We start from the raw sequence: 12,376 nt of genomic DNA on the forward strand, positions 1-12,376 counted from the left end.
GAGGCAGCCAAAATGGGAAGACAGAGAAACATGCCCCAAATGAAAGAACAGGAGAAATCTCCAGAAAACAACTAAATGAAATGGAGGCAAGCAATCTATCAGATACAAAGTTCAAATGAATAATTATAAGAATGCTCAATGAACTTAGGGGAAGAATAGATGAACTCAGTGAGAACTTAAACAAAGATCTCTTTGTGTAAGCATAAAAAAAGACATAGAAAACACAAAAACAACAAATCAAAAATGAAGAATATAGTATTTGAAATGAAGAATACACTAAGAAGGAATTAACAGAAGATTAGATGAAGCTGTTGTAAACACATTACCATAAATTTAGTGGCTTTAAAAAATAATTATTATCTTATAGTTCTGGAGATCAGAAATCAGAATTAGTCTCATGTGGCTAAACTCAGAGTGTTGTTAGGACTGCATTTCTTCTGGAGATTCTAAAGGAGAAACGGTGTGCTTGTCTTTTCCAGCTTCCAGAGACTACCCTCATTCTTTGGCTCATGGCCCCATTCCTTTATTTTCAAAACCAGCATCATTAAGGTAAATCCTCTCATGCTGACATACATCTGATCCTTTCTCTTCTGTCTCTTTCTTTCACTTATAAAGACCCATGTGATTACATTTGGTTCATTCAGATTTCTCAAGATCAGCTGATTAGCAACTTTAATTTCATCTGTAGCTAATCCCCCTTGCTATGTAACACACTCAGTTTTTAGGGATTAGGATGTGAACATCTTTGGGAGTAGAGATATTATTCTACATACCAAAATAATTGTTTACAATGTTAATTATATTACCTACTGGAAGCCTGGTGCACAAAAATTCATGCACAGAGGGTGGGAGGGGGTGGCTCTCAGCCCGGCCTGCTCCTTCTCACAGTCCAGGAGTCCTCAGGGGATGTCCTACTGACGGCTTAGGCCTGCTTCCTACAGGGAACAGGCCTAAGCCACAGTCTGGCCTCCCTCTATGGGAGGCGACTGGATGGGCAGATCAGGGAATAGTGCCAGCCCCCCCCCCCCAATCACCACTCTGCCACCGCTGGTTGCCATCCCCCACCCCCATCACCGTTCCCTCCCTCTGCTGACTGGCACGTGCCTTGGCTGGCCTGGTGCCACCTGTTCTCCGGCCCTGCCCCCTGCCAACTGATCATTCCACCATTCAATTGATTTGCATATTACATTTTTATTATGTAGGATTACTGTCAGTTCTAAATTATTCTAGATGCTGTATATAAGGATGACCTTATTACTGCACTTACTCTAGAAATAACATCTAAAACATTGAATACTATACTGGTGGGTTCATATTGGCAATAATTGTCATCACTGAGAACTAATGTGTCAGTTATTTGATGTACTAAGCCATGTTTAATAGTTATATAGTTAAACACATTTCCATAAATTTAGTGGCTTTAAAAATAATTATTTTGTGACCAAATTATAGTGTGGCATTCAGAATCAGACTGCTCTGGATTTGAATATGTCTCTACCACTTAAGTGGATAATATTCTAGACAAGTTAATTAAACCCTCTAAATCTCATTCTATCAAGTGTCAAAGAGACAATATACCTCCTTCATAATGATAAGTTGGTTATTTCATTATTTTAATAGCTACCAAAAGTCTTCATTGAAAGGTTTGTCATCATTTGAAAAAATTGAGAAGACTATTTGATTACATATAGAGTTGCCACATGATTTTTACCTTCAATGCTTCTGAAATTACACTACAATGACAGTTGAGAAATTAGCATTTTACTAACCCATAGCATAGAGAATGATAAAGGGAAAAAAGAAACAGTGAAAAAAAAGTAGAACAGAAAACTAATTGTGGCTATATACAGTTGGACACAGTTGTGTCTTGCACACTAGAAAATCTTTTACACAATAATCATCTGAGGTCAATAGAAAAACCAATATTCAGTGTTGTGCTGCAAGATTGGTTAGTTTAGCAGTCTTCTGTTTTCTCCAATGTCCTGCTTTAAGATGGCTGATAATTATTTTGGTGATTGCCACCCACCCCAAGATGCCTTGCAGTAAATGCTGTGTTGGTCACTATAGTCTGCATATTCCTGTCCATATCCCTAGTTCACATAGTTACACCCAGTAAAATCACAGTCATCTTAGCCACTAAAGTTTTGATCACCACCAGCAGCACTAATGTAATTCCATATCTTTGAGAATAATAGCTATTAAATCCTTACTTCCAGTTTTGGCCCTTACCTCGGCCATGACCCTTAGTACCACCTCATCCACCAGCTGCAGTACCTCTGCTCCTTTTGGTTGTTGCTCTTGCTACCTATATACTTCTTTTGGTTGGGCAACACTGATCTCACACTTCCAAGAACCAATTTGATGATATGTGCTTTCTAACAGTTTCTTTACTGGCTCTTCATCTGTGTATGTGAAAAAAGAAAAATCTCTTCTTTCATTTGATTTTCATGGGAAGTTCAATATTTTCAATCTCTCCAAAAACTCCAAAATATTATTTAATTTGTTCTTCAGAACTATCTGGACTCAATCTACCCAGAAAAAAACCTACATTTTGGGGGGATGTTCTTTCCCTTTTAAAGCTTTGGCCCTTTTGGGGCCTATCAATTTGCCATCTAGTTTTTGTACCTTCAGTTCTAAAACCTTATCAATACTAGAAGCATCTTTGAAAAGCACAAATCCAACCAAATCCTTTTGATCTTTCAGTGATTGGGCCTATTTCAATTGTGCATCTATAACTTTCCCAAATTGAGACAAATATTCAGTCAGATCTTTCTTGCTTGTAGTCCAGCTCAAGCCTCCAGTAAACAGTTTACCGTCATTCCTGCTCACATTGACCTTGGATCCCTCTGTGAGTTCTCTATGTTGCTGTATTGGCTCATGTCCTCCGTGTTGGCGGGGCTGTCAGCAGGGTGCTGGGTACAGTCTGAGTCATGGCAGCCCCATCGGTGGTAGCAGTGGCAAAGGTTTTTATGGAGCTGGATTTAAAATGGTGGTGGAAGAGTGAAAGAAATTATTTCAACAAATATTTGAGAGATGAAAAAGAGATGGAGAAGTGGTGACTGACTTATCAGACAGAATACAGGAAGTTAAAGCCTACATCAGTGTCAAAGGGGACCAAATAAGAAGCTAACCAATTCATCTAACAAAACACCTGGAAGCTTAGCCTTTGAAATCAATCAGCTTTACTAAAACAGGGAAGAGTTAGGGTGAACTCAGAGAAACATTTAAAGATCTACACTCATAGTAAGTGGAGACATGAAGGCTTTCCCTCCAGGTTCCCTTTTCTACCGGGTGCAGTCAGGCAACTTATTCTGAATCTCTGCTATGTGAGGGATAGAATATGATTTTTCCTCTGGAGAAATAGTCAGTAAGGCTCCTAATAGGGAATAACAGACACATGGAAAAGGGGGTGATTCATGACACTGATGATCAGGGAATTTTTTATAAATCCATATACTAACCTATAGGACTCTCAGAATATCAAGAGAAAACTAAAGGATTTTTGTTTAGAGTAAATAGTTTTGATCAAAAGTCTAGTGATACATTTTTAAATATAAATGGAAAGCCAATGTTTACCAAACACTTGAGAAAAATCTCCAAAGTAAAAGATCAAAACAAACAGAAAAAAAACTAACAAACAAAAATTATACAAGGTGATGAAGAAGAAAAATCTTAATAATACATAAGATGTTCAAAGAGATTTCATTCTGTCTATAAAATGAGAAACTGATGCAACCAAAAAGGAATAGTTCCAAAGTTTAAAATAGAAGAGCTCCTAAAAATTAAAGATATAACTGATTTTTTGAATCAAAAGCAGGATGGAAGTTGAAGTTGAGAAACCCAGGAAAATAGACTAAAATATAAAACAAGATAGAATATAGGAAAACACGACAATGACAAAATGAGAGTACTGCATCCTGCTTTCCAACATCTTATAAGAGTTCCAGAAAACCTGAATATAGAAACTATGAAAGAAATATTAGGTTTCCCTTAACTGAAATAAATAATCTTCCAGAAAGAGAGTTCCCAGAATGCCCAGAACAGTAAATAAGAAACATCACTAGAAATGTCATCAAGAGTTAAAGGAAGATTCTGAAAGATTATATACACACAAGGCCCTTATAAAATAACTAGAGGCCCAGTGCACGAAAATTCATGCACTCAGGGTGGGGGGTGGCCCTCAGCCCTCAGGGGATGTCCACCTGCCAGATTAGGTCTGCTCCCCGGGGGATCAGTCCTAAGATGGCACTCTGACATCCCTCTGGCAGCCTGGAAGCCCTCAGGGGATGTGGAGAGTGGGCCTAAGCCACAGTTGAACATCCTTAGTGCTGTGGAGGATGTGGGAGAGGCTCCCACCACCGCTGCTGTGCCACTGTGCTTGCACCCATCAAGCCCAGTTTGTGGCTGAGTGGAGCTCCTCCTGTGGGAGCACACTGACCACCAGGGGGCAGCTCCTGCATTGAGCATCTGCCCCCTGGTGGTCAATATGCATCATAGCAACCAGTCGTTCCTAGTTGTTCTGCTGTTGGGGTCAATTTGCATATTACCCTATTATTATATAGGACTAGAGGTCCAGTGCATGAAATTTGTGCACTAGTAGGGTCCCTAGTGGCTGCTGGCTGCTGGTCAGGTACTCTCTCCCTTCCTCCAGTTGTCCCTGACTCTGGTCGAACTCCCAGAAGAACTCCTGGTAGAGAGAACAATTTGCATACTACGCTTTTATTTTATAGGATAGGTATCACATGACATCAGCAACACTAGATACTCAATGATGGGGAAGCCAAACCTCTTAAGTTTTGATGCAAAATTATTCTTAGTCTAGAATTCCATATTAACTCTTTCAGTCTTAGTTGCAAATAAGAGAATGCACACTGTTGGCCAAGAAAAATATATTTCTAAAAGATAATGGATAATTCACTGAATCATTGGAAGGGATAGAGAAAATAGCTCAAGATCAGGTTTCCAGTACCAATGCCCAGAAATACCCTGATGGGGAAACTTTTTTTATCTTATCCCTCCACCAACTTTGCACTGGAAATCACTGTAACTACTCCTGCCTCCAGCACTAATGATACCACTGCCCTTGAAAACCACATGCCCCTGAACCTTCACTAGAAAAATAGTAAACTCCTACAAAACTCAAGCTGCTTGCTTCTGAATGAAAATCTGTACTGATTTGTTTAATAGTAACACAGCACCATACCTGAAAATGAGGTTGGTGAAAGGAATAGTCTGAATTATACCTTGAAAAGACAGAATTCACAAGGTGGGAATCATAAAAATACAGGGGAAGTATTTGAGAGATACTCTCAATGGCCACTATTTCAATCAAATGACAAATGTATACTATTGTAGTCAAATAATCAATCAAATTTGAGAATAGGCATTTGTAAACATACAAGGATTCAAATAAACTCTCATGCACCCTTTCTTAGAGAAGATGAACAGCAAAATAAAAGAGTAAATCAAGAAAGAAGTCTATGTAGCATCCCAGATAAAGATCAAACACTGAAGAAGTCTGACATTTGTCCAGGAGACCTTGAGTATAACCAGCTGGGCCTGAAGAAGGGTGATGGCAGGATGGCATGCAGGCTTCCAAGTGGGAAAAAGATTTTACTAAATTTATTTGTTATCTCATATTTTAACATAAGAAAAAATATTAGTAAGTGTTTGATAGATTTATTAAAGCCTTTGGGAAAAAATGGAAAATAGAGAAATACAAACAGAATAATAAATACAGTAAAGTAAAGAGTAAATCTGGAAAGGAAGAAACATAATAAACTACTAGGCTCAGCAGTAAATAATATTTCATTATTCAATAACATGGAAACTGAGTACTGAATTCATTATAAATGTGCTAAACTATATTGAGAGAACAGTATGAGGGAACACGTGTGTGTATGTGGAAGGGATTGTATTGACTGGTAGATCCTGAACTAGCAAAGCAGGAAGTCTAAAACCACTGAGATTGATAAATTAAGAAAGATCAATACAAATATAAATATTTATAAAGATGATGACAATTATAAAAGAAAACTGTAAAAGAGCTGAACTTGATATGTATTAGGAGAACAGAACTTGAAAATGAGGAAGAATGGGATAAGAGACAATATTTTATTCAAAATACACCTTTTATTTCTATTGATTTTAACCATGTGAATGTAATACATTGATAAATATAGGATTGCTTTTTAAAAAGAAAACTACCTTGGAATTGATGATGCAGAAAGTGGGATTACAAGAAACTGGATATCAGATAGCAAAACTTTAAAAAAGGATCACTAGTTTTGCATAACAAAAGGCAACCAGTTTGAACTTCCCAGGAAAATGAAGAAGAAAGGAAGTAAAAAGAAGAGGGCAGGAGAAAGACATAATAGGAAGTAGACAGAAAAAAGGTGAAATTTTGTGCCACACATTATATAACTCTTTTTTATGACACTACAAAACCATCAGTACCATATCCTGAATTCACAAATGAATGGTGTAAGTGATCTCTGACAAGGAAACTGAAGAAGAAATTGTCAATCTTTCATACATAGGTGGTATCAGATGAAGAAAGATTCAACAGGCTGGGTTCACTCTTAGGAAATCAACTCCTTTTGCAACAGCATGGAGGGACCTGTAGATTACTACGCTAAATGAAACAAGCCAGACAAAGACAAGTACCATATGATTTCACTCATGTGTGGAATCTAATGAACAAAACAGAACCAGAGGCATGGAACAGTCAGATAGTTGTTAAAGGAGATGGGAAAGGGAGGGGGAAATGGATGAAAGAAGGTGAAGGGATTAGCCAAAGAACATATATGCATAGTCCAGGAACATAGACAACAGTTTATGGCCAGAGCCAGGGGCGGGGACTGGGTGAAGGTGGGCAAAGGAATGGAGGGAAATGGGGTCATCTGTAATAGCGTCAACAAAAACAATGAGCTTCTTGAAAATTATCTTTTTGAAAATCAGAAGGATTTTTGATTTACAGATTTGATTTTGCCTGGAACATGAGGGGCAGGTATCACTGTAACTACTTGATGGGTGCACAAGGAATATCTGATTGACTGAGTGTTAGACATAAAATATCTAATGAGTTTAGCACAATGCTGGTATATAGTAAGGATTCTGGGTAGGGTAGATTTATATATAACCTCATAATCCTCACAACAACCCTCTGAGGTAAGTAATAACTTCATATTAACTCCTTTTTTTCTCCGGGAGGAAAAGGCTGAGAGACATAATTTTCTCAAGATCACATAGACCAGTTCCTGTCAATCAAAGTCTTTGCACAAACCAACAAAAACATCATCAAATTCATCCTAAGGCAGGAATAAAACCATAAATGCATTGATCACTCATTAATATCCTCTGTGTGCTATTTTTTAATGAGAGTTGCAAAAGATGAGGAAATATATACCCTTTTGCTTTGGAACCTAAGATGCTCTAACTATGCTTAAACAGATTGAATGGTAAAAACTGAGTAGGAGTGAAAATGATTGTGAAGTATAAAGGAACTTTTAAACATGTCCATATTTTATGTAGGAGGGTTGTTTTGTTCTGTTTTATTTTTAACGACATTTTTTTTTATGGCAGGGTAACTTCTATCCTCACACTATTTTAAGAAACTCCAATACCCAGATCACTTAATATATCAGATAATGAATGTTATCCTGATTTTGTTATGAGTACTAGATCATCAACTACCAGAACAGAAAGTCCAAAAATACCAACTAAAATTAATAAATGAAAAAATGGCCATACATGCATGTTATTTGAAAAGATGCTAGAAAATTCGGTTTGAAACAAGTGACACAATCCTTTAGCTTTCCAATACCCCCATTTACTTAATGTTACTGTTATGTGCTGTTTAAAAAAAGGAGTTGGTTGGAAATTACAAATTAGTGTGTCTTAGAAATCACTCTTTTCTCTCCAATATTTAAAAAAACCATCCATCTTTGCAATGATGTATTCTAGGATTTTGCATAGGGTCAATGTCAATGATCTGTTGGACTCTAAACAACAATGCTTCCAAAAATTAACCAGGGAATAAAACTGGGGAACACAGAAGAGGGAGGTTAAAAACTATGATAATCTATAAAATATATGTCCCCTAAAAGTATTCAGATTCAGTATCTTCTTCTGGACCAGTCAATACATTCTTGCCAGTTTTATTTGTCCTATGGGCTATCAGTTTGTGGCTTCTTATCAAAGGTGTCCATTTGTCATCAACATCCTTTCCAAAAGCAGTGTCATCATCTGCGTTGGTTCCTACTGACTCCTCAGAAGCCACCTACAGTCGGTAAATTCCTTGGTTCATTGAAGGTGTGTTGAGGCCCAGCTATGTCCCAGGCATTTTACCAGCCATGAGGGAAACACCACGAAGAGCACAACATAGAGCCTTGTTTCTAGTGCCATACCTGGGGTGGAAAAGTAACCACTGACACAACCACACAAATAAATATATACTTACAAATCGTAACAGCCACTGTGTTACAGGATGCTGTGAAAAAATCTAATAGGAGTATTGATCTGTCTGAGGTTGTCTCAGTCTTCAAAGGCATGTTTCTTCTAGTAGGAGACCTGAGCTAATTTAGAGCGTTAGGTGCTGCTTCATAATATCTTCACCGATATAGATTTGAATCCCCCTGCCTGTAACTAATTTTGTTGTATCCTCCTATGGCTTGAAGATCATTCTATTTTGAAAGAGAGGATAAAAGCAAATTTGGGCGTGTCTGTTCCTCCATATTACTTATCAATATTGTAATGTTGGCCCTAATCAACACACGGCTCCTTCATTGATCTTTTTCCTCAAATGCAGCTTTTTAAAAAGGTATTTCTGACAATCTTTGCATGCTTGTTCTAGTCTTGGATCAATTTGGATTTTAAACATTATGACACTATTCTTTAAAAGAGCAGCTAAATTTAGTAAAAAGATAGCCTGGGTTCAGATTTAAATCCTTAGTGGAATACTAACAAGTTATTTTATCGTAAACAAATTATTTCATCACTCTGAGCCTCAGTTTCCCATTTTAAAAATAAGAGTAATAATTCCTACTTTGCAGTGTTGAGGTAATGATGAAGCTAGATCATGAAAGCAAAATATATCTTGCAATGCCTAGCATAGACCAAAGCCCCACTAAACAACTGAGGGCTGTTGTTTTTTTATAGTTCTATGCTCTATATAGTGGGTGTCCTCATCTAAACTGTGAGTTTCTTAGGGAAATAGACAGAGCCAGCCACTTTTGTTCTCTCACACATTATGTCTAAGCACATGGTCCCTAATAAATAGAGCAGGCAGGGTGTGTTGACCATTAATAACACTGGAGAGAAAACTTCAAAGGAATTCCATATTTGACAATATTCTTTAGTTTAATAGGGAAGAATAGCTTTTTATCTTGTAAGTACTAAATTGCATGCTCCTTTTCCAGTTAAACACACAATCTGTTTACCACTAATTGTCACCTCAGTGGCTTCTGCTCCAATGAACATTCATACATTGTGTTGACAGGTTTACACTTCTATTGAGTCCCTCTTCCCACAGCATACATACCCTGCATGATGCGGGCTTATCTTCCTATACCAAACAATCCTCTGCCTAAATTTTTTACTGAATCAAAGTGTTTAGTTATTTTGATCCAGCTGAGCAAAAGTAAATTTCATCAAACACCATTAGAACAAGGTATAGAAGAGAAATTCTAGTCTTATATATTTATAGCCTCTTTGTGTATGGCAATAAATTTCTAACTCTAGGTGGGTATATCGAGAAAGAAAGAGCTCTTACTATCCCAGGTATTTAAAAACTACTATAAACATGTTAAATGTTACAAATGAGACTCATTTTATAAAACAGAAAGGCAAACAGCCTCTATTTTATAAATCAGTTGAGTTCTAGCAGTTTATTCTAGCAAATATTTCTTTTGGGGGCATCTGAATAAAACTGTGTTCCATTAGAGAACTAAATTAAACCTCTCTGGGCCCATATCCTAATAATAAAGATAAGTCCATTTTTTTCCTCACCCTATGCCATACCATTCCTGTGATAATAACCTGGTGTAGAGGAACTGTTGATGCTCTTCCCAGATCCCCTCAAATCCCTTTTACAGGTCCTGTGTGCCCACCTCTGGCTTCTGCATCCTTTGTTTCTAGTGTCATACCTGGGACTCTCTTCAGAGAGTCATACATTGCTAGCTTACCCTGCTACTATTAGACTTATATTATCTAAGTACAATTTTAAATGTTATTTCTAAAACAAGATTAATTTATAATTTAAATTAAAATTAGATTCTAGGAATACACTTAACCTTCCAATCTAAAGACTATCCATACTGGCACCACTGAAAGGCTCTCTCACCCACAAACTACTAGTGACCATAGCTCCATAGGTGACTTAAACTACCAGATTTTCCTTTGAGACCAATGCTCCAGATTCATCAGGAACTGTAGAAAATTTATACATACAGACATACACACATTGATTCTAACACTTAATTTAACTCCAATGCCTAGACCGGTGACTATCTTATAGCAGGCACTTAATACATATAGATAAATAATGACCAAATGAGTAAACAAATAAACTCATGGATTTAAAAGACTTCTATTGAATATCTTCCATGGGCCAGGTACTGAACTAGCCTCTAGGGATACCATGGTCAGCAAAACCATTCATAGACTCTACTCTCAGGGAACCTACATTCCATGAGGTAGAGAGACAGATACTCTCTGCATGCATGCACACAGGATGTGCCACCTGAATTCTGTAAGGGGACAATGGTTTGTAGGGATGACAAATAGCCAATGTCAGATCCACCAGCAAAATCAGGAGTGTGCAAGGTTTGGTACTTGCCCAAGTGGCTCCTGCAGCTTTGGACAGTAGTCCAAATGCATGTATCATTGGTATGTCAAGGATGGCCAGCAGTCCCAGGAGTGTATATCAAAACAGATGTCTTTACAAAGGAAATTCTACTTTCATTAAATTCGTTAAGGTCATTGTACAGTGAATATTTAAGCAAAATAAGGAATCATCTCTAATCAGTTTTTCAACTTATCTTTATGGTTTACTTAGAATAAGATGAATCTGTAAAATGATTAAATAAAAATGAAGTGAATTGTTAGAGCCAAGAATGAGAGGAAAGTCTATAATGAATTCCAGCAAAGACTCAAAGAATCTGGCTCCTGCCCCAAGAGGCATTTCCTCCTCACTCTTTTGAAAGTGTGAGTTCCTCCACACTGTGAATAACATGCCAGTATCAGGCTCCATATAAATGGTATGTTATAGAACTATGATCATTTTTTTTCTGATAGAATAAAGAACCCAGTTTACTTGTATTAACTGTTTGCTTACTTCAGTAAAAACAGCATTTAGTATGATGCTATGGGAAATTACTTCAACTCTCCTGCAGCTGCACTGGCAACCCTATAAACAATTTTACTCATTCTTAGAATATTTCCTCATTCAACAGAGTCACATGATAGCTAGAGCAAAGATACTGTGAATGCCATGCCAGTAATAACATGCTATGTTGCTGCAATAAGAAAACTGGGAAGGCAATTCTGCTATAAACATAGAAAAAAAATCATCAAAGTAGAAGATAGTAAATTTGACATCATAAGGAATGAGCTTTACATCTGGAAATTACATATTGTTGATGCAATAATTTCTTCTTATATTTTAGACCAGGGTTGTTCAGATACCTTGATTCTAAAGCATGAAAACACATCCTTCACCATGTTGTCAATCTTCATGAAGGTTCTAGACAATAACCTATTTTTGACATGTCAAAGGTAGACATTACTAATATCTGTAAAAATAAAAAGAAGGTAGGGGAAAATCTTTAGCCAACTCTGACAGCTTGATTACAGACTGCCTTGTATGGCCCTCTAGTATCTCTAGAGTCTCTATCAAACACTGGGTCCTGAACCATGCAGGACAGTGTGTGGGACATGCAGTGTACTGTAGTATATACAGCCCCGGCACTGGAGTCAGAAATCTCTGGTTTAAATTCTGTCTTGGCCAAAGAGGCGGGGTGCAACATGGAGCACTTCACATTTGGAGTAAAACCATCTTCATCTATGAGAGGAAGTAAGAATGCTTTCTTTACAGATTGTTAAGAGGGCTAAATGTAATTGTACATACAAACTTCTTTGCGTGGTCTCATAGCAGGTGTTTAATAAATTTTCAAATACATAAAAAGTTGTCTTCATCTCACCACTAAGGAATGAAGTGTGGAGATTTGTACAATTACAATGACTCCTTAGGGTACACTCCTGAATTCTTCCAGCTTCCGTCTGCTTACTTACTTCCAAGTTAGAGAATTGTTTAGGATCCTCCCCATCTCTAAAGGGACCTCTTTTACTACTAATGTCCATTGTCCACAACCTTTCA

General features: G+C 37.3%; 1 pseudogene; it reads right to left on the reverse strand.

Moving 5' to 3' along the window:
- Window positions 1–1,987: 1,987 nt before the first annotated feature.
- LOC103290776 (heterogeneous nuclear ribonucleoprotein D-like) lies at window positions 1,988–3,001 on the reverse strand (annotated as a pseudogene).
- Window positions 3,002–12,376: the final 9,375 nt, after the last annotated feature.

This window comes from Eptesicus fuscus, chromosome 3 (genome assembly GCF_027574615.1).
Source record: "Eptesicus fuscus isolate TK198812 chromosome 3, DD_ASM_mEF_20220401, whole genome shotgun sequence".
NCBI lineage: Eukaryota > Metazoa > Chordata > Mammalia > Chiroptera > Vespertilionidae > Eptesicus > Eptesicus fuscus.